Raw genomic sequence first — 23995 nt, 5'->3', positions numbered from 1 at the left:
GGAGGGGAGCAGCTAAAGCTGGTGGATCAAGTCCCCACAGAGCCCTCTTGGCCCTCTCCAAATGATCTGTTGGTTGGGGGTATGGAACGTGATCTTGAGATTTCTAGGACCCTCATAGGGCCAGGTTCCTATTTCTGCATCCAGATCTTGGGCAAATAATTTAAGCGCTGGAGCCTCAGATTTCATTCTTAGAACAATGGAGATAATAATTCCCACCTTACTGAGAGTTTACGGGTTAGACGAGGCATGTCCAGTGTGCCTAGATAGACAGAACCTGATAGGGGGGAAACAGGTCAAAATAATTTAATTTAATTCTACTCTGGGGCACCTGGGTGGCTCAGTCGGTTAAGCATCTGGGCTAACCCATCAGTGGGTTAAGCATCTGTCTTCAGCTCAGTTCCTGATCTCTGGATCCTGGGATCGAACCCTATATTAGCCTTCCTGCCCAGCAGGGAGCCTGCTTCTCTCTCTCTCTCTCTCTCTCTCTCTCTCTCTCCTTTTGCTCCTCACCACTGCTTGTTCTCTCTCTCTCTCAAATAAATAAAATCTTTTTTTAAAATTCTGCTCTGTTTCAATCAGCACTTTCAAGGTAAAATGCCCTGGCAAAAGCAGGGCAAAGCAATTTAAACCAGGGACTGGTTTAAAAGGAATTCTCAAGCAAGCTTCCCTGACCTTGACCTTTGGTGTTCTTAAAAAACAAAATCTAGAAAGCCTCTTTTTGTTGGGGGAACAGAGCTGTCTCCTCACGAGGTTGGCCCACCTGCCATGGCCGGGGGTGTCAGTGAAGACAGTGCAGGAAGCTGGGGTCCACGCCTGACTTCAGCGTGAGGCCAGGGACCCAGATGTGTCTATGCACCACGTGGATGGGGCTCAGCCAGCGACTCGCCTATGGACAACATCTGAGAATCACATTTTGTCAGCAACAGGGTGGTCACTGTCTGAAAATGTGCACTGACCTCAATAAAAGAATGCCAAACTCTGTCTTTCTTTCTCGAGTAATCTTGAGAGGAGAGGAGCTCCTGCCAGGTGCAGAAGAAAGAAGAAAACCCGCTTTTGGCAGCAGGGGAATCAGGTTGCCACAGCAACGAGCTCCTTCCCAGGTCCACTCATTATATGGCTTTTGAATTAGACTTCCTCCTGTGGACAGTCTAGCAGCTGGATTCCCATCTCCCCAGCAGCCCCACCCCCGCCCAGGCTTCTCCCCAGGGAAACCAGTGCAGAAGGGAGCCACTGCCCCTTCTTTCAAAGCCAGCCCCTGGCTTTGTCCCTGGGATGGGACAGCACTTACTTGGTTGACATTGGGAAGCACGGGAAACAGCCCTCTCATCTTCCGTGGGTGGGAGGGTGGCTGGTACAACTTTTCTGAGCAGCATTTTGGCAAAAATGGAAGGACACACTCTCTGACCCCGCAGTGCTGGGCTTTAGCCCTGGCACCGCAGCATTTCCGTGATAGCAAAACCCTGGGAGCAACCTTCATGTCACTGAGAGGGGACTGGCTAAACGTCAGATGTGGCTCCTGTGGCCTACTATGCGGCTGCAGGAATAGCAAGTTGGATCCCACGAGCCCACAGGGGAAGGCGTATTAAGTTCAAAAAGCAAGTTGTTCAAACTCATAGAACCAGAAAATAGAATGGTGGCTGTGAGACTAGAGGGAGGGGGAGATGGGGAAATGGCTAACAGGTGCATGGCTTCAGGGGCGCCTGGCGGGCTCAGTCGGTGGAGTGTGTGACTCTTGATCTCGGGGTTGTGAGTTCAAGCTCCACATGGGGTGTAGAGGTTACTTAAAAATAAAACCAAAAAAAAATAGGTGTACAGTTTCAATTTTGTAAGATGAAAAATTCTGGAGATCAGTTGTACAGCCACGTACATTTGGTTAGCACTACTGAATTGTAAACTTAAAAACAGTTAAGATGGTAAATTCTGTTTGTGTATTTTACCACAATATATTTTTTAAAGATTCTACCTATTTATTTATATTTATTTATTTATTTATTTATTATTTATTTATTTATTTATTTAGAGAGAAAGACGGAGCGCATGCACAAGAGCATGGGGAGGGGCAGAGGGAGAGATAGAATCCCAAGCTGACTCCTCGCTGAGTGGAGAGCCAAATTTGAGATTTGATCTCATAACCTTGAGATCATGATCTGAATCAAAATCAAGAGTTAGATGCTCCACCAACTGAGCCATCCAGGCACCCTCGTATTTTACAATATTAAAGAAAAGCAAATTGCAGGGCACCTGGGTGGCTCAGTGGTTGAGCATCTGCCTTTTGCCTCAGGACGTGATCCCAGGGTCCTGGGATTGAGGCCCACATTGGGCTCCCTGCAGGGAGCCTGCTTCTCCCTCTGCCTATGTCTCTGTCTCTCTGTGTCTCTCATGGATAAATAAAATCTTCTAAAAACATAAAAAAAAGAAAGAAAAGAACACTGCAGAATAAAATCAATATTGATAGCACAATCTTTGTGTATGTGTGTGTTTAAAGGCAATGCAATTTGGAAAGGAGACAAAATAAACTGTTATCAGTGGTTACTTTTGCAGTGAGAAGGAATTGAGAGAAAAGAGGATGTTACTTTTCATTTTATTCCTTCCTGCAGAGTTTTAAAACATATATAATTAGCATCTATTATCTCTATAACTTCAACAAACTTGTAAACAAAGCGTGATGATATTAATATACCTGACCTTCAGGAAATGGCTCCAGGTCAACAGCTATTTATTGAGTATTAGCCTACTGTATACAGGCGCTGTGGGAAGTTTGAGGGAGAGCCAGCAGGAGCGCAACAAGACGGCCCCTGACCTCCTGGGGTTTACGCTCCCCTGGGAGACGGCAAAGCTGGGGACAGACACGGAGGATACTGGAAGGTATGAGGTGCTTGCCTCATTTCCTCTCATACCTCTGAGGTGATATTTAAGCTGAGACCTGAAGCTTGAAAAGGACCCAGGCAGGGGAGGAAGAAAGGGCATCTGGGCACAGGAGCAGAGTCTGCAAAAACCTGGAACCAGAGGAGAGAGGTCAGTGTGTCAGGATGGAGGGCTGGAAGGGAGGGTGAAGGTGGAGGTGGGGAAGAAAGGAGGAAGGAGGTGGAGAGGGAGGAGGAGGCATGTAAAAGGGGGTAGGGGTGGAGGGGCAGGTGCTGGTGGTGAGGAGGCTGCGGGGCGTTCCCAATTGGCAGGGCAATGGAAAGGCACCCTGGGATTCTAAGCATGATCCAATTTATGTTTTAAAAAGATCACCATGGTTGGGGGTGGAGGGTTAGGGGAATGGGTTGAAGAAGGGGCGAGAGTGGAAGCAGACAGACTAGATAATGAGGTCTTTATTAGCTTCCTGCTGAACGACTTTGATGAGCATTTTGGTTTTGAGGAGGTTAAAAATTGCAGGTAATTGCTGAGAGATTAGAAGAGTGTGCTTTTTAAAAGGCTCTCCTGCACACAAACCTGGTGACACTGTTGTCTTAGCTGGGGTCACTGAGAAGGAGGGTTGCCACCAGTTTTTCCGACTTTCAGGTGGCTCGAGTCAGTGGGATCCTGTTAAATCTGACTGGGCAGGTCAGGGTGGGAGAGGCCTGAGACTCTGCAGGTGAGGCCAAGCCCGGGGCTGCACTTTCATTTTCAAAATTCCTGTAATGTTCACATTCCTTTTTTAAAGGCCTAATTTGCTTTTGTGCTAGAGAACAACAACAGTTATAAAGATAATTTTAAAAGGCCCTTGACACAGCCTGCTTGAGCCAGCAGCAGGCAAAGCAGAAGGGATGTCTGTCTCTGACGCAGGCCTCCAAGAGGACCAGGTTACCCAGTGGTGGGCGCCCCGTCTCCCAGGGAAATCTCAGGGGCCCAGGACAAAGCAAAGAAACAATGTATTTTATTTTATTAAATTTTTATTTATTTATGATAGCCACAGAGAGAGAGAGGCAGAGACACAGGCAGAGGGAGAAGCAGGCTCCATGCACCGGGAGCCCGACGTGGGATTCGATCCCGGGTCTCCAGGATCGCGCCCTGGGCCAAAGGCAGGTGCCAAACTGCTGCGCCACCCAGGGATCCCTAACCAAGAGTGTTGTAAGGATTAAGGGAGTTCACATCAATGAGGGTTGGTATGTAGTAAGAGCTATTAAAGCACTAGCTGTTATGACTTCATCCTCAACAACTCTGTGGGCCCAGTAGTATTAAATGCCCACTTTGTGGATAAAGATGCTGAGGATTGCAAAGGTCGAACTCCTCTCTGGAAAAGGCCCATGCGGAGCGGCCCTGGGAGAGCAGCCCCCAGCTGCATCTCCGAGCCCTGGATCCCGGTTCCCATTGCTCAGGTGCCCCACGCCTACTTCAGGCATTGCAAACGGCCCTGGTCCTCCCTTCCGCTGACTTAAAACAGCAGTCCTGTGCAGGAGCTGGAGCCCCCGGGAAGGGTGGGGAAGGACCCACCGTTTGTCACCCTGGACTCCGATGCTCCCAGCTGTTCCCTCACCCAGCCTCTCTCAGGCCGATCAACCGTAAATCCGAAAATCAGCCTGCAGGGGAACCAAGCCGCTCTATCTGCACAGAGGCCTCTGCGAGATGAAAGGGGCTTCTGAGATGAGAAAGCCAATTGCTTTCTCACGGTAAAGCCAAAGAACGCTGGTGGGTGGGATGAAGTAATTGGGGTGTGCAGCTGTGAGATGCACGAGAAAGAGGGCGACCCACAGTAGCAGGACCCCAGAGCGGCCCCGGATGCAGGGAGTCAGGTTTTCTCCTCAGGCTTTGCCGGGGACAGCAGGCCCTGGAAGCATATTGATGGACGAGCATAAATAAGAATAAGCCTGGAATAAGGCTCCTGGGCCACAGAAGCAGGCAGGAAGAGGACAGCTGGGGGACCCCCCCCTCCGAGGCTCGGGGAAAGGAGGCCTGTGTATCATGCTGGCTAGGACAGTTGAGGGAGGTCAAGTCTGCTAGGTACTCGACCCAAACTCTCATTTCATTTACATATGACAGGTATATTTACTTCTGTTTAGGTTCATGTAAAACTGCTTCGTGTCGTAATGAACTTGAGATGGTTTGCAAAAATGTGCGGAATGTCAAGGAATAAAACAAATAACTTTGGGAATTGAAGTGAAAGGAAAATAAAGGGAGGGGAAATAATGGAAGTAATGGAATAAGATTAGTATCTGCAGGGGCACCTGGGTGGGTCAGTGGTTGAGCATTTGCCTTTGACTCAGGGCATGATCCCGGAATCATGGAATTGAGTCCTGCATCGGGCTCCCTGCAAGGAGCCTGCTTCTCCCTCTGCCTATGTCCTGCCTCTCTCTCTGTATCTCATGAATAAATAAATAAAATCTTAAAAAAAAGGATTAGTATCTGCAAATGGTTAATAAGTAGTTCTGTACAGTTGCTAGCGAGGCCCAGACACTCAGTTCTGAGAACCGTGGTGACCAAAGCTAAGAGTGACCAACAATCCAATCCATGAACCAGAGTCTACAAGATGGAAAAAAAATCCAGAACTCAGAAGCATCACTTTAACCCCGGTACAGAAACTTGGGAGGATTTCCTCCACTGTCCACCTAAAGATAACCCTGCGATGCAGAAGGCAGTGGATACTCTTCAGGGGCACCTTGACAACAGAGATAGTAGACATTTCTCCAAATGTTCCCCAGTGTGAGCTGTGGCACTGGAATGTCATTCCAGAGTAATCCTCATAATCGTTCTGTGCCATTTGTAATACCAGAAATCAGAGACAGCCTCAATGTCCACCTAGCCCATCAAGGAATGAACATCTGATGGTGTACTACACAGCTATTAAAAAGATAGAGGAGCAACTTAGATACTCATATGAAACAATCACCAACATATATTGGTAAGGGGAAAAAAGCAAGGGGAAGATCAATGCTTATAAGTGGGGGGGGGGGGTAAAGGAAAAAAAAAAAAAGAAAAGAGTGTCTTTTCTTAAATGCTTGTGTTTACCCCAGGTCATTTCTGGAAGAACTCTCAAGATGCTGCTGATTCTGGGGAGGAGAACTGGGTGGAGGGTGATGAAGGTAAGAGGTTGACTTTCCATTATACAGCCTTTCGTCCCTTCTGAATGTTGTATCATGGGAGTTTATTACACATTCAACACAATTAAATAATGCATTATAGTCATGCAAGCAAAAATAATCAAAGAGTGCCTACATATGAGGGGCTCCCCACAGACACTTCCTTAGGGTCAGGCTTTTTTTTTTTTTTTTTTTAGGGTCAGGCTGAAGGACAACATATAGATTACCCAGGAGAATGAAAGCCCACGCATCCCTCAGCTCAGTCCTCCATGAAAGTAATTTACTCAGCGTGTTCCTGCTGAGACTCCAATGGGTAGAAAATTTACATTACTGTTTAAAATCCACCGCTTTCCCTCTTCAACTGGAAAATTAAAAAACCTTCCCTTTCCACAAAAAACTAAAACAAAAAACAAAAACTTGTTAGAACTAATATATTTAGCAAAGTTGATGGATGCAGAATCAACACAAAAATTGGCTTTGTTTCTATACTGAACAATCGTAAAAAGAAATTAAGAGAATTTACAATAGCATCAAAAGAATACAAAAGAAGAAAACACTTTAACCAAGAAGGTGAAAAATTTTTATACGTTGAAAACTGCAAAATGGAGGCGCTTGTGTGCCTCAGTGAGTAAGTATCTGCCTTCAGCTCAGGTCATGACCTCAGGGTCCTGGGATCAAGCCCCAGAGCCCCACATCAGGCTCCCTGCTCAGCAGGACGCCTGCTTCTCCCTCTGCTTGATGCTCCCCCTGCTTGTGCTCTCTCTCTTTCTGTCAAATAAATAAATAAAATATTTTTTTAAAGATTTTATTTATTTGTTTATTTATTTATTTATTTATTTATTTATTTATTTATTTATTTATGAGAGAGAGAGAGGCAGAGGGAGAAGCAGGCTCCACGCCGGGAGCCAGATCAGATGCGGGACTCGATCCGGGGACTCCAGGATCGCACCCTGGGCCAAAGGCAGGCGCTAAACCACTGAGCCACCCGGGGATCCCCTAAATAAATAAAATCTTAAAAAAAAAAAAAACATACTTTAAGATAATATGGTCCTGGCATAAAGACAGATATATGGATCAATGGAATAGAATAGAGAGCCCAGAAATAAATGTCTGGATGTATGTCAAATGATTTTCAACAAGGCGACAAAGACGATTCAATGAGGAAATGAGAGCCTTTTCAACATATGGTGTTGGGAAAACCGGATGTCCACATGTAAAAGAATGAAGTTGGATCTTGACCTAAAAGCCATATACAAAATTAATGTAAAAGTAAACATCTTTGGTCAGCCCTGGTGGCTCAGCGGTTTAGCGCCACCTTCAGCCTAGGGCGTGATCCTGGAGACCCTGGATTGAATCCCACATAGGGCTCCCTGCGTGGAGCCTGCTTCTCCCTCTGCCTGTGTCTCTGCCTCTCTCTGTCTCTGTCTCTCTCTGTGTCTCTCATGAATAAATAAATAAAATCTTAAAAAGAAAGAAAGTAAACATCTTTTATTTGAGGCTGAGATTCAATAAATATGTGCTGAGAGACTGAGTGTCCCCTCTTGTCCCAATCCTTCCAGCTGCTGCTTGGGAAGGTACAGATGGAGCTATATCAGGTACCTGGGGTATAGACAAAAGTTGAGTATCCATGCCAGCTAGAGTGCCGTGGAAGGTTCTGCTTTACACACACACACACATCATGCACATACAAACACAACATGCCTCCCATACCACACACTTTGTTCATTGTGGATAAAGATGCTGAGATAAAGATACATACGTCACAGGCACCACACAGCCCATCCATACATCATATCACATACACAACACTGCACATCCCCCAACACATACCACTCATCTCTCTCTCTCTCTCTCTCTCTCTCTCTGACACACACACATACCACCACCACCACCACCACCAGGAGGGGTCTTTTTTTTTTTTTTTTAAGATTTTATTTATTTATTCATGAGAGACACAGAGAGAGAGAGAAAGAGAGAGGGGGGCAGAGACACAGGCAGAGGGAGAAGCAGGCTCCATGCAGGGAGCCGGATGTGGGACTCGATCCCGGGACTCTAGGATCACGCCCTGGGCTGAAGGCAGCGCTAAACTGCTGAGCCACCCTGGCTGCCCAACCAGGAGGGGTCTAATTCAGGCCCAGAGAACAGGATTCAGATTGAGAACAGGAGGGGTCCTGTCAGATTCATTTAGAACATAAAATTTTGCTGATTCTCTCCTTATACATTCCCCCCCAACCCGCCTTGGCTCAATAAATATTGTGAAATGAGTTAGTAATCAATATGTGGTTCTAGGGACTCCAGGAAAGCCTGCTCTTCCCTCCTGCCACCTTCCATCTCTGAGGCTCACTGCCTGCCCCTGCAGTTCTTCCCCGGGAGCTTCATTTGTCAGCTTAGTACTCTGATGGATGTAAGTGACACCTCCTCCCTCTGGCCCGAGGGAGAGTGAGACTTCTGGTAGCCATGTGCACCTTAGTCTGAACAAGAGACAGGAGAGAGAGAGACAGGAGAGTGTGGAGGGGAGTATGACTTCCAGTTCAGACTGGATACCAATCAGGTAATTGGGTGATAGGAGGCAGAGGCGTGGGGTTGGGCAAGCAGGGAGAATGCACGAAGCTCTGCAGGGTAAGCAGAGGGGGAGAGCTCAGAGGGACATCTGGAGGGAGGCGTGGGCGGGTGGCACCGTGAGGGAGTGGTGGGGGACTGTACCAGCATCTCATGGTTGGCCTCTGGCCAGCCCCGTCCTTACTTCCATTCCCGGTGAGATGAGAACAGAAACTGGCTGGCTCCCCAGATCATGGAGGCAGCAGATGAAGTAGGTGAGAACAGATGAATAAGTGGGGACAAGGAGCCCGAGGCCAGCCCTGCAGGGGCCCCACAGAGGGACTCTGCACAGTCCCCCAAATCAGCCGCCCCAAGGGACTGCCCTGTGCTGTGGGCAGAGCGCCTCTCCTCCCTGGTTCTCCCAGGGCGCCTCATTTTGCTGGTTTCCAGTGGAGGAAAGTCTTCAGCCCTCCACCTTAACCCTGATGCTAGAACCCAAGGAGGCCGTGCTTTGTTTGGTTTTATTTTTGAGGCATGAAGATGGGAAAGGAGCAGAGCATCACATCATCCCGGGGAGCCGAGGATGTGCTCCAGGCACCCCTGGGTCCTCGTGACTTAGTAAGAAAATTTGCACTCGTTAATTGATCCACATCTTCTCCTAAAGGTATTTTGATTTTCAGTCAAATTTCTATTTAAATAAGGAGTTTCAAAGGAGGCAGAAGTCAAGGCTGTGTTCTCGGAACACTGATCCTTAAACAAAGGGATTTTGCCGACAGGACCTCCCCCTGCCCGGAGCACCCTCCCACCCCCAGAGTCACAGGGGAAGAGACCTTAATTAATCTAGTTAGTTCCTTCTTCCCTCTCCGACCAACTCATCTCTCTCCATCACTAAGTGAACACACACCGTGCATGCACACCCGCACACACATGCACACACACAGCCTCATCCCCACCAGTGGGTGGAGCCAGGATTCCTTTGTGACCACATCCCTTACCTTTTGGGGGAAACCACCTCTGAGGGGCCATGAGGCTCCAAGCTCCCGAAGGCTCAGGCTGAGGCTGGTCTTCTCCTGGAACCCATCTTCCCTCAGCATCTTCCTCTTGCAGGTTTCTCCTGGGGCCTGACCCTGAACACTCTCATCTGCTTTCTTTCTTCATAAAAGAGTGGGGTGTCAAGGGTCCCTCCAGGCAGGATTTAGGCCCTTCCTGACTTTTAGCTGTCAACATCATCCTTCGAAGCCCTCCAGGCAGGGGTGACTCCTCCACCCTGGCCACCATCTCACATGTGCCCAGGAAAGCTCTGGGGTGGCCACGTGAGTGGGGATGCTATCGATCTGAGCGCCCTGAATGGCTCCCTCAAGATCCTGTCAGCAGGGTGACATCAATGACAAAACTATGCTCCCAGGTGCACTGCTCTCCCGGAGCTGCCGTATGTATGTAACGAGGTACCACAGCAGTGGCTTAAAACAATGAACTCTATTGCCTCACCTGTGGATGCTGGAAATCCAAAATCAAGGTGTCAATGGGGGCACACTCCCATCGAGACCTGTAGGGAAGAATCCTTCCTTGCCACATCTAGCTTCGTGTTTTCCAGAGGTGCTGTTCCTCAGCTGGTAGCTCCATCAGTCCTGTCACTGCCCTGCTGTCACATCTGCCTTCTCCCTCCTGTAAGGACACCGGTCATATTTGATTTAGGGCCCATTCTAGTACAGTTATCACCTCCTCTTAACCAAACACCTCTGCAATGAACCTGTTTCCAAATAAGCTCATGTTCTGGAATATTAGGGGTTAGGACTTCAACGTATCTTTTTTTTGGGGTGTGTGTGTGTGTAACAATTCAACCCATAATACCATCTCTAATACCAATGCCAACCCACATACCAATGCCATTTGTTAGCTGTGGGATGCCTCCAGTCAGCTCATGTCTCTTGGCTTCAGCTTCTTCAGCTGTAGGGATGAGAATACCAGGGTGACACGGCCAGAGAGGGGACTGAGTGTGGTCATGTATGTCCATTTGCCACCACGGTGCCTGGTGTATGGAGGTAGATGGCTACCAGAAGGCTAGAGCCCCTGCCTTGCCCCAGACCCCACCAAGCAGCTTCCACATAGGGCAGCTTGGATCTGCCCTGGAGATCCATTTTGTATCAATGAAAGATTACTGGAGCCTTTCAGGAAGTGAGGCTTCAGGGCCAATTACTTAAGTGTCACTCCTGTGACTGCTTGATGAGCAATAGGAGTGCTAAGAATATATTGGGTGGGACAACCTGGGTGAGTGGAACATGCAAGAAAGGCTCAGCACACAGTCCTTTCTGTCTAACAATGACTTCGCACTATGCGCAAGTCAATCTTCCTAAGGCAATTTCCTGTTGCCAGGACAGAGCCGTCTCCCTTCTCACCTTCCTGCTGCACTCCCCTTCATGCTGGGCTCCAACAAAAGGGTGAGTGTTCAGCAGTTCTCTTAATTGATGCTATGACAGGTCCTTTTGCTGACATATCCTGGCATCTGTCTGCCTCATTCAGGGTAGCACAGCATTAACTTGAAATTGTCAGCTGTTTCCAGAATAATCAGTTTTCTTCCTGATCTGAGGCTCCAAGCTTACATTGATTTTATTCAGTGTAGGATGTGTGTAGGTCATTTCAATAGGTTGTCTCCACCCTCCACCCCCACCCCAAGCTCACCAAAAGACAAAGGAAATGAAAAGACCAACTTAACTTCAGATTCTTTTGCCCTCTCCCCTTGCAGAAGCTTCTCATCAGTCATTAGTGCTTCTCTAATTTTAAGGTGCAAATGAATCACCTGGGATCTTATTAAATGCAAATTAAGATTCTGTAGATTTGGTTGAGGCCTGAGATTCTGCAGTCCCAAGGAGCCCCCATGTGATGCCGAAGATGCTAGTCCACAGACCACACTTAGAACAGTGACAACTATGTGGTCCCCAGATGTGCCAGGGACATGACAGGTAATATGACTGAGTTTGCTCTGGGTGCTAGAGAAGGGGGAGAGACAGAGCCCCTAACTGACTGGGGGGTTAATGAAGACCTCCAAGGAAATGTAAGGCAGAATAAAGAGGGGTCACATGATCTGTGCTTCTAGAAAGCTGTCTCTGGGAATGACCAGACCAGAATGACCTGCTGTGGAAAGTGAAGAGAAGCCACACTAAAGGCAGAGAGGCCATGAGGAGGCTCTTGAAATAATCAGAACAAGCCTGATGCAGCCTGACATAGGACAGAGGTAGTGGGCTGAAGAGGAAGGGAAGGGTTGTAGGCGTGTGACTGGCTGAGGGGGGTGGTGGAGAAGGAGGCTGCAAACCCCATCCCTGGACCTCTAGGTCTGATAGGTGTGAGGGAATGAGAAGTAGGCTTCCCAGCTGGCTGCCAGGGGGTAGTGAGTCAGCAGGGGACAGGATGTGCAGGGAGAAGAAAAAGAAGGGGATGGTTTGCCACTGAACAGGGCCCCAATGAGGAGCTTTTATGCAAGTGGCTTTCAGTTGGAGACAGATAGGAAAAGAAGCAGGGGGCAGCATGGGAAGCCCCTGGGGCGTGGCAGCAGCTGGGCCTCTTGGCAAGGAGTGAGTGTGGCCTGGCCTGCTGGTCCATTGTGGGGAGCCCCAGACCCCCAAGGCAGCAGCCTCTGACCCAACAGCCAGTGTCCAGGACCCCCATCACATGGTAAAAAACAATGGCCTCTGATGGGTGACCCAGGCCTCTACTCAGATCCATGGTTTAGTTACAGATTTTATGTCTACCATTACCTTCTTTCTCTTGTCCTTGAGTTTATTGGGTTGAATGTTTATCCTATGACTTTTATCTGTCTACTCTTCTAATAGAAGCATTTAAGGCCATCAATTTCCCTGGAAGTATGGCTCCTATGGCATCTCCCAAGTTTTAAGATGAGGCATTCTCATTATCATTCTTTTTTTTTTTTTTAAGACTTTATTTATTTATTCATGAGAGACATAGAGAGAGAGAGAGAGAGAGAGAGGCAGAGACACAGGTAGAGGGAGAAGCAGGCTCCATGCAAGGAGCCAGACCTGTGACTCGATCCCGGGTCTCCAGGATCACGCCCTGGGCTGAAGGCAGAGGCTCAACCACTGAGCCACCCAGGCGTCCCTCTCATTATCATTCAATGCTAAATACTTTTTTTTTTAAGATTTTATTTATTTAATGACAGACAGAAAGAGACAGAGACACAGGCAGAGGGAGAAGCAGGCTCCATGCAGGGAGCCCGATGTGGGACTCGATCCCGGGTCTCCAGGATCACACCCCAGGCTGAAGGTGGCGCCAAACCGCTGGGCCATCAGGGGTGCCCAATGCTAGATAATTTAAACAACCATTAAGGCTTCTTCTTTGACACATGAGTTATTACGAGAGAGGTATTTTTAAAGTTTCAAACATATGTTTTTAAAATTTATCTCTCATGTCTAACTTATTTGAGTGATGGACAGATAATATGGTCTGTATAACACTGATTGAAATTTACTGAGATGTACATGATGGCCTTGTATGTAGTTAATTTTTGGGGATGTTCCATATGTATTTGAAAGAATATATATTCTCCAATTTTGGTACAGAGTTCTGCGTATTTATTCACATGCTCAACACATTACTGAGTGCTTGCTTTGTACCAAGCACTGTTACAGGCAAAAGACATAGAGCAGTGCAAGATAGATAAATATCTCTGCTCCCTAGGCTTTCATTCTAGGAAAGTAAGGCAGGCAATAAACAAAATAAGTAAAGCATGATAATAATAATAATAGTGTAAAAGCTTATATGGTTTTACTGTGTTTAGGCATTGTTCTATTTTTTTTTAAGATTTTATTTATTTATTCATGAGAGACACACAGAGAGAGGCAGAGACACAGGCAGAGGGAGAAGCAGTCTCCAATGCAGGGAGCCTGATGTGGGACTCGATCCCAGGATTCCAGGATCATGCCCTGAGTTGAAGGCAGGTGCTTTAGCCACCAAGCCACCCTGGGATCCCAAGGCATTGTTCTAAATGCTACATTGATATGGACTCATTATTTCTCATAACAACTACATGAGATAGGGACCATTATTTTATTTTATTTTTTAACATTTTATTTACTTATTCATGAGAGACACAGAGAGAGAGAGAGAGGCAGAGACACAGGCAGAGGGAGAAGCAAGTTCCATGCAGGCAGCCTGACGTGGGACTCAATCTCGGGACTCCAGGATCAGGTCCTGGGCTGAAGGCGGCGCTAAACCACTGAGCCACCTGGGCTGCCCAGGGACCATTATTATTTTCATTTTAGGGTTGATGATAATGTGGTACAGAGAAATTAAATAGTTTGACTAAGGGATCCCTGGGTGGCGCAGCGGTTTAGCGCCTGCCTTTGGCCCAGGGCACGATCCTGGAGACCCGGGATCGAATCCCACATCGGGCTCCCGGTGCATGGAGCCTGCTTCTCCCTCTGCCTATGTCTCTGCCTCTCTCTCTCTGTGTGACTATCATAAATAAATAAAAATTTAAAAAAATAGTTTGACTAAGAGTATACAGCTAATAAATGGCAACCCCAAGTTTATTTAGGGTAGCAGCTACCTTGTTCCTTGGGGTGGCCATGTGACTCAGTTTGGGACAATGAGATAAAGCCTTAGGGAAAAGAAATAAACTCAGTTGACATGTGTCTTTTACCTTTTGCCCTTAACCATCCTGCCTGGAACTTGAAGGCAATACTCAGAGGCTCGGCAACTATGTTATGACCATGTCGAGGGAAGCTTATACTAAAGATGGTCAAATGGAAGATAGGAAGCCCATATGCTATTTGAGGACTGACTACTTCAGACTTGGTGTATAGGGACAATCATAACTCTTTTTTGGTAAGGCCACCATGATTAGGTTTCTACTAAACACAATCTTTACTGCCTTCTATTTACCAACAGCATCAGACAGTCCCCAGGCCAGGGAGAGAGGTAGAAAGTAACAGATCAGTAAATATTTCTATTCACTTTAGACTTTAGCCTTTTAAGAAACAGTGACTGTTTCTTGTTCCATGACACATTCTCGGCCCGCAGAAAAAGCAAGAATAGTGAGAAAACCATTTTAAGCAGGAGCTTTCTCTCTACCACCATAAACCTTTTTTTAGAATGATATTCTTTTAGGAAAATGTTCTCTTGCCATCCTGGACTCCTTCTGTTCCTCTAACAGCACCCAAACCACAAAGTGCAGACTGAGATGCAATGCTGGGAGATGGTAAAGGCTTGTGCTTTCTTCTTCCTAATGTCTGATCTGTTTGGTTTTTTCCTTCCTCCTCCTACCCCTCGTTTTCATTCTTTTTCCCCCCTCTCCTTTCCCTCTTCCATCCCTGAGCCCCAGCATCTAGATGCTGCTCCATCCAGGTGATGGTATGGCTGGTCTCTGGCTCTGAGGCTTCCTGTGAGATTGAGGCAAGGAATCATCTTAAAGCCTCTCACTGCTGCATTTGGAAACTTACTCAGTGGGGCCACCCAGCTCAAGGAGACAAGTCAGAACTTATCTAGAGCACAGAGCCATGCAAATGTCTTTTTCAAAATGAGTAATTTACCTACCATACTGAGTAAGAGCCTGCAGATGTCATAATATCACGGTGCAAACAATGAGCTCTCATTTTCAAACGTGGCATTGAAATGATGGTACCAGTCTTTTTCTTTTTCCTCCTCCTCCTCCTCTTTCTTCTGGTGTGCAACGGTAGCAATCATTTTATTCTTATTTGCTCCAAGAATTGCCCATGAAGATATACATATATTTTAAAGATTTTATTTATTTATTCATGAGAGACATAGAGAGAGAGAGGCAGAGACACAGGCAGAGGGAGAAGCAGGTTCCATGCAGGGAGCCTGACGTGGGACTCAATCCCAGGACTCCAGGATTACTTATGCCCTGGGCCGAAGGCAGGCACTCAACGGCTGAGCCACTAAGGGATCCCTCCCCATGAAGATATTAGGTGAGAGCCTAATATAGGCTCTCCATCTTTTAGGATGGAGGTCTCCATCTTTTAGGAAATCCATATTATATAAATCAAGGCTTCTAGACATGCCAACATATGCTATGAAAGACTCTTGAGGGATCCCTGGGTGGCACAGTGGTTTAGCACCTGCCTTTGGCCCAGGGCGTGATCCTGGAGACCCAGGATCGAATCCCACGTCGGGCTCCCGGTGCATGGAGCCTGCTTCTCCCTCTGCCTATGTCTCTGCCTCTCTCTCTCTCTCTGTGTGACTATCATAAATAAATAAAAATTAAAAAAAAAAAAAAAAGACTCTTGAGTTTACAAATACAGCAAAGGAATCTGCTTGGGAAGCAGATATATCTGTCCTCCTATCCTTTCCCATTTATTTCAAGGAAAGACAATGAACAGAAACGATCATAGTCCAGTTTTAAGATGAGCAGGCCCCATAGATGAGCAGGGAGTTAGGGACTTCCAGTTACTAATGCAACATGGAAGGAGCACTCTGGAGGGGCAGCTGTCCTAGGAAATTAAACACTTTCAAAAAATTGCCAGTATCTGGACTAGAAACAGTCATAAAAGCTGCTGTGCCATTTTGAACTAAGTGGTTTGTAAGTGAAGGCCTACTTTTATTTTTTTTTAAAGATTTTATTTATTTACTTATTCATGAGACAGAGAGAGAGAGAGAAAGAGAGAGAGAGAGAGAGAGAGAGAAGCAGAAACACAGGCAGAGGGACAAGCAGGCTCCATGCAAGGAGCCTGATGTGGGACTCGATCCCGGATCTCCAGATCACACCCTGGGCCAAAGGCAGGCGCTAGACTGCTGAGCCACCCAGGGATCCCTGAAGGCCTACTTTTAAATTCCTTTAAATAAAGGGAAACAATGACTATTTTAAAAACAAATGTTGTCTTTAAAATTTGGAAAGTAGGGGGCACCTGAGTGGCTCACTCAGTTAAGCATCTGACTCTTGATCTCAGCTCAGGTCTTGATCTTGGGGTCATGAGTTCAAACCCTGTGTTAGGCTCCATGCTGGGTATGGAGGCTGCTTAACATTTGGAAAGTAGGATAGTCAGGGAGGACCTTAAATCTAGTAATCCTTCCTTCTCCCAAGACCTACCCCCAGCACAAAGCAGAGAAACCTAGAAACACCTGCCAAAAACAAGTTAATTATTCTGAAAATCAATTAAATTATTTATATCCTTTGAAATAAGCATTTCAAAGGGAAACCTAGGGAAAGTCAATTAGAAGCCATGGTACTGAACAGCTTATTAGTTAAATCAGGCTCTTTATCTTTCTGTTTTGCTAATGGTGTGGACTTTTGACTTTCCTAATCATTAAGTTTGGTTATCTAGGGAGATCCCACTGGACTTGGTTTGTTCATGTTTTTTTGAGTGACATTTCACCCAGCTTAATGGCCTCAAAGCATAATGAGGTGAATGAATCACAATAATAATTTTAAAAATCTAGTCAGGAACAAACCTGGACTCATTACCATGAAGAAGTAGCATTCTGATGAGGAAAGGAAATCACCTAAGAACAGAGGAGAATCCTAATGACTACTATGTACGTGTACTGGTTACAACATGCCAGGCACTGTCCTAAGCATTTACATGTATTCACTCAACTAGTCCTACAAAAACATTTTACAGACGAAGAAACTGAGGCACAGAGAGGTTAAGTAATTTGGTTTCAGTCACACAGCTACATTGGTATGTAAACAAGGCAGCCTGGCTTGAGGGTGAACTTGAGCCTGGGCTGCCTCAGCCCTTTTAAGGAAGGAGAATGGGAAAGTCATGGAAAGAAGTTAAATGTACATAAGGAAAAGGAAATTAATATTTCTAAATAATGCACATTGATCAGTGTATTAAATAACCAGAGACTAGGTGGTTTAAAACAATGGACATTTCTTCTCTTATGGTTCTAGAGGCCAGAGCCCAAGATCAAGGTGTCAGTAGGACCATACTCTTCCTGGTGGCTCTAAGGGAGGACACTTTCTTGACTCTCCCAGCTCCTGGTGGCTCCAGGTGTGCCTTGGCTTGTGGTGGCAGGACTCCAATCTCTGTGTCCACCTCTGTAGGGCCCGTGTCTCCCCGGGGTATGTCTCTTACCCCTGGTCATTGGTTTAGGGCCCACCTGGATAATCGGGTGATCTCACCTCAAAATCTTTCCTTTTTTTCAGTAAAGATTTTATTTATTTATTCATGAGAGACACAGAGAGAGGCAGAGACACAGGCAGAGGGAGAAGCAGGCTCCCCACAGGACTCAGTCCCAGGACCCCGGGATTATGACCTGAGCCAAAGCCAGACGCTCAACCACTGAGGCACCCAAGTGTCCCAGAAGTTGTGATTTCTATAAAACTTATTATTATAGAAATAGCTTTAAAGGCTTTCCATTTCCAGTTCATTCCTTTATGTAATATAGGGATCCCCTGTACTTCAAGGCATGACACTATGAATGTATATAATACTACGAACTCTGCGCTTAAAAATGGCAATGATGGTAAATTATTATGTGAATTTTACCACAATTTAAAAAACCAGAAAATATTTTCTTGTGTAAGTTTTCTTTCTGGGCCAAGCCAGGACTAGAACATTGCCTATGCCCTAAGGCACAGCAAGACGGATATCATAGGATCCGTTAAGAGGGTTTGAACCAAAACAAGTGTCTGTTTTTGTTCTGTTATCCTGGATTGCAGAAGTCACAATTACCTAAAAACAAAAAAATAAATTAAAAAAATAGGGAGATGGGTATAGCAGGTCTCACGTCTTTTTTCCTTTTTTTTTTTTAAAAGATTTTATTTATTCATGAGAGACACAGACAGAGACAGAGGCAGAGGGAGAAGCAAGCTCCCTGTGGGGAGCCGGATGTGGGACTCGATCTCAGGACCCCAGGATCACGACCTGAACCAAAGGCAGATACTCAACCACTGAGCCACCCAGGTGCCCCAGTAGGTCCCTTTTCCAATGTCCAGTTACCAGAGGGCTGAGTGAGCTGACAATCCCTGGCTCCTGGGCAGCTCTAGCTCCCTGCTCCAGGCACTTAGAATAGTGAGCTCTAGTGATCTGTATATTGCTGTCTCCCCGCCAGAATGGGAAAGTGGGGGGGGGGGAGGGGCGGCGCAGAGCCTACCCTCAACCCTCAGGGCTTGGTACACAGTAAGGACACACTATGTGTTTGTTGAATGAATGCATGAGTGAATATCCCTGGACCAAGGCAGAACTTCCTGCTCCAGCGACCACGGACTTGGCATCTCCGCTCCTTTGGCTACAGCATTGGGCATCTGGTTGCTGTCCTTTTCCTCCAGTGCAAGGAGAGGTGTGCCTTCGGGGCGCACAGTCCTTCCTCTGCTCGCCAGTATCATTTATTAGACCCTAGCTTGCTTTTTTCACATTCTGTTTAGTCTGATAGAGACGACACTCCCAAAGCCAATGATTAATTCCAGCAAAGCTCTGCTCTGATTTAGAAGACACTCTTCCCTGAAGGGGCGAGTCTGATCTCCTCCCATTAGTTAATGCTTTCACTAGTTTAAATCCTCTCTGGGGGGCAGCCCGGGTGGCTCAGCAGTTGAGCAGCTGCCCTCGGCCCAGGGCCTGATCCTGGAGCCTCGGGATTGAGTCCCACATCTGCCTCCTGCATGGAGCCTGCTTCTCCCTCTGCCTGTGTCTCTGCCTCTCTCTGTGTGTGTCTCATGAATAAATAAATAAAATATTAATAAAAAATAAATCCTCCCTGGGAACCTGGATCTTTCTGTTCTGAGGTGCCTCCAGCCCAGGAAGAGGAGGAGCTGAAAGCCCCTGAGAGGAACTGGCAGGAGGGAAAGCGTGTGTGAGGTGAAGGATGAGATTGCTGCCACCTTTCTCCCCTTTGTCTCTAACGCAAACTCTGGGGCCAGCACAGGTGTCATGTTGCCATCTCTGTCTCTCTCAAGAAGACAGCGAGACAAATGTATTCGTACTTCAGTGATAGTGTGTTATAGTCCCTTAAAGAGAGGCATTGGCATTTTGCAAAATGTAACAAATTAATAAGTCTCGGCAATTATCATCAGTGGCTGCTATCGCAGAAAGGGAGACAATCAAGCGCGAAAGAACAGCACCATCTAATCTTGACAGAAGAATCAAACCCAATGTGATCAGGCGTCTATAGCCAAGTAACATTTTACAGAAAATAAAAGGGACCAAAGTGCACATTCAAGTGCCACCACAGGATGCAATCAACACAATCTTGTACCATGGGAAAAGCTATGGGACTAAGGAGCCAATTTCTTAAATAACAGAGAGAGAATCAGACATGCCACTCTCTCAGTGTATGGGGTTTACTGGTTCTGATTCAAGTAGTTTTGTTTTGTCTTTAATTTAGGAGCTAACATTGATGGAAACTGAACACCGACTAGATAGATATTTGATAATATTAAAGCATAAGGGTTCATTGAGAGGGGTGAAAATAGTATTGTGGTTATTTTTCTAAAAAAAAATCCTTATCTTTTAGACAGATATCCTGAAACATCTGCAGATGAAATGAGGTGAAGATCTGAGATTCGCTTCCAAATAACCTGGGGCAGGGGGTGGGGTGGGGGGAAATGTCTACAATCCTGGACATTTTATCCTCCTACATATTCCTCAAAGTCTTTTCATTTCTCCTTGAGGACCCTTCTAACTGGACTCCCTACTTCTAATCTCAAATCCCTTGACCCCCCTTCCTTCGGCAACTAGATCCATCTATGTGAAATGACCATTCCACTCTCCTCCTTAGAACCTTCCAGTGGTGGTGCTCGGGTGGCTCAGTCAGTTTAATGTGGACTCTTGGTTTTGGCTCAGGTCATGATCTCATGGGTCCTGAGATGGAGCAACGCCCTTCCCCCAACTTCTCTGCGGGCATCTGCTTGAGATTCACTCCCTCTGCCCCTCCCCCGATTCGTGAGCACTAGCACACTCTAAGAAAAAACAAAAACAAAAACTTAAAACCCTCCAGTGGTTCCCACTGCCTGCTCTTGTCCTCCGTGCAGTCTCATCTGCTGTCCTCCACGTTACACGCACAACCCGGAACTGCAGTTCTCTCTACAACATACCTCCTGCAGCACCACCCCTGTTCGCCTTGCCTGGCTGATGCCTTCTCCTGCTTCTTGCAGGCTCAGCGTAGGCGTTCCCTCCTTCAGGGAACATTCTTTGTCTCCTTTCTTTACCTTCACCTTCCACCCTAGGTTGTCTTGGGAGCTCATCCTGTGTATATCTCCACATTTGACTTCCTACATGGTACTATATTATTGTTATACACTGTGAGCTCCTTGAGGTTAAGGACCATGTCTTACTCATCTATTCATCTCTTTGTTCTCAATAACTAGCATAGGGCCAGGTGTACAGTAGGTGCTCAATAAATATCTGGGACAGGATGATACTTATTCGAAACAGATGATTTTAAGCTTCTGATGGATGACTTTCAGACAGTAGCAAGAATAAGGGATAGTGGATGTCTTCCTGGTGTCCTTCAAAATCCACAGGCTGTCACCAACCATGCCTAAGTGTAGAGCCTGCCTGGCAGGCAAGTGTTAAACAGCAGAGGAGTCACTGGGATCCAGAGGCTCAGGACCTTCCCCAGTTTTAGGAAGATGCTTCTCTTAGATTTAGTTGGGGAAACAAACTCACCAACTATGGGAGCTTGAGTATTTCCTTAAGCAGGTATCACCAGGTATCAAATGGAGTTTATAAGCGATTTCCTTTTATGAACCTGCTACTTAATCTATATCCCAGCTCTTATAATTCCCCCTCCCCACATTCTATTCCTCATAATGGAACCAGAGTGACTTTTACATGTAAGTCAGATTCTGAAAGGATATTTTTTACTTACACCACCATAAAAATTAAGGTATGGTGTAAACACATTATATATTTTATCATTTCACTGATGTTCTTTCAATATATAAAAAGTGGTGTAAGTCAGAAGACCAGGTATCAGCCTCACCCATTATAATTACTTTTTGCTGGGTGACCTTGGATAGGAAACTTGGCTTCTCTAGGTCTTAGTTTTCTCCATAATAAAATGAAGCCGTAATTTTTAAAATTTTAATTAATTTAGAGTAGAAGCAGGGGAGGGGGCAGAGGGAGAATCTTTTTTTTTTTTTTTTTTAAGATTTTATTTATTTATTCATGAGAGAAACAGAGAGAGAGAGGCAGAGACACAGGCAGAGGGAGAAGCAGGCTCCATGCAGGAAGCCCGATGTGGGACTTGAGCCCGGGTCTCCAGGATCACACCCTGGGCTGAAAGGGGCACTAAACCACTGAGCTACCCAGGCTGCCTGAGAGAGAGAATCTTAAGCAGACTCCACACCCAGCATGGAGCCTGACATGGGGCTTGATCTTAAAAACCTGAGATCATGACCTGAGCCAAAATCAAGAGTCAGATGCTTAACCTATTGAACCACACCAGAGCCCCTGTAATCTTTTTAGAGCAAATTCTAGGACTAACATGGGGCTTGAACTCACAACCCTAAGATCCACTAACTGAGCCAGCCAGGCATCCCTAACATGAAACTGTAACTTTAATTTTGATGACTTTTTAGAGTGACTCCAAGTCTAAAAATCTGATTTGATGGCTTTGATTAAAAGCCAAAAACTTTAAGAGTACTAATTCTTGTTGTCTTGTGTTACAAATCTCCATGTGGTACCAATTGTATTAGTTGAAGTTCTCCAGAGAAACAGAACCAATAGCAATTAGTTCATGCAATTATTGGGGTTGGCAAGTTGGAGAGCTAGAGGTAAGGTGGGCAGGCTGGAAGTCAGTGTTGCATCTTGAGTCCTAAGACAGATGGCAAAATTCCTTCCTCCTCTGGGGACCTCAGTCTTTGCTCTCAAGGCTTTCAACTGACTGGATGAGGGTCATCTGCTTTACTCAAAGTCTACTGACTGAAATGCTAAGCACATCTAAAAAGGTATCTTCACAGCAACATCACTACTGGAGTTTAATCAAATGGCTGGGCCTCCTCGCCTAGCCATGTTGATGTAAGGTTGGCTACTGCAGCGATACAGCCTTCAGGTAGGATCTTTGTCCTCTTCTTTTCATCCTCAAGAAGATCGTGTCCTTGTCTCTCAGGATCTCCCAGCCCAGCTGGGATCCCATAGCTCCTGCCACTGAATGGAGGTGTGTATTGGACCACAGGAGCCCAGACAAGGGGCCTTGGAAAGTTGTAGTCTTCTCCTGTGCTCTCCCTTTTGAGTCCTGCACACCCCCAGGAAATGAGAAAAAGGACTCTTTGGATAAACCATTATTCTCTTGTGAGTTTGGTTTGTGTGAATCAGATGAGCCAATCCTCAAAAGGGCCAAATTAAATTTGTGTTAAGCATATTGCTAAATATAAGTATGTAGTCAAAAAATATGGAACTGGGTGAGCAAACCAACTATTTTTTTTTAAGATTTTATTTATTTATTTGAGAGAGAGAGAAAGACAGAAAGCGTGCACAGAGGGAGAGGGAGAAGCAGATCCCCGCTGAGCTTGGAGCCCCACGCAGGGCTCCATCCATGACCCTGAGATCGTGACCTGAGCTAAAGGCAGATGCTTAATTGACTGAGCCCCCAGGCATCCTGCAAACTAACAATTTAATCCGGGGTTCTGAGGAAACAGGTTTATGGGAGAATATCAAGAAAGCTCTCTAGAGAAGGTGACCTTTGAACTTAAATTTGAAAAGTCAGAGGAAGGGTTGTCCAAGTGAAAAGGTTTGGAGAGGCATCTGTCTTCCCCACTGAATCACGAGCATATTGACAGAGGCCATTTATTCTGTATTCCTGGCACTTAGCGTATGCCTGGCACGTAGTTAGGATACCTGCTAAATACTGATCAAAGGACACTGGGTCCTTGTTCAGAATTGGTCATCATATGGGCTTACCTCTAACCCCTGCAAGTCCTTGCCGTTCAGCTAGAGGACCGAGAGAGAAGGAGGGAGACCTCCTCCTTACCACAGCTACTCCCTCCTTACTGTGAAAAACAGCGTGTGCTCTACTGTTGATGCAAAAGTAATACCAATAAGAAACAGAACCCGAAAACAGTTTTTGCAAATATGGATGTTATAAATGTGTTCACACTCGATAAACTTAAAATAAGAAGGGGAGGCACCTGTCTGGCTTAGTTGGAAGAGCATGTGACTCGATCTTGGGATTGTGGGTTTGAGCCCCACACTGGGTATAGAGATTACTTAAAAAAAAAAAAAAGAACTTTTGTTTTTTTTTTAATAGGCTCTACACCCAGCATGAAGCCCAGTGCAGCACTTGAACTCATGACCCTGAGATCCAGACCTGAGCTGAGACCAAGAGTCAGACACTCAATCAACTGAGGCGTCCCCAAAAAATAAACTTAAAAAAATTAAAAAACAAAACGTGTCCACACTCGCCTAAAAGCCATCCATTCAATAAGTATTTTTTGAACAAATAAATAAGCATTTCCTGATGGCTGCAAGGTGTAGGCACTATGCTCAGTGCCATAGATCATTCTGGCACCAGGGTATTAAACTATGCAGTCCTCTCTGTGC

The sequence above is a fragment of the Canis lupus genome, chromosome 10 (genome assembly GCF_003254725.2).
Source record: "Canis lupus dingo isolate Sandy chromosome 10, ASM325472v2, whole genome shotgun sequence".
NCBI classification, from domain to species: Eukaryota; Metazoa; Chordata; class Mammalia; order Carnivora; family Canidae; genus Canis; species Canis lupus.
Note: the sequence above shows the minus strand (reverse complement) of the source record.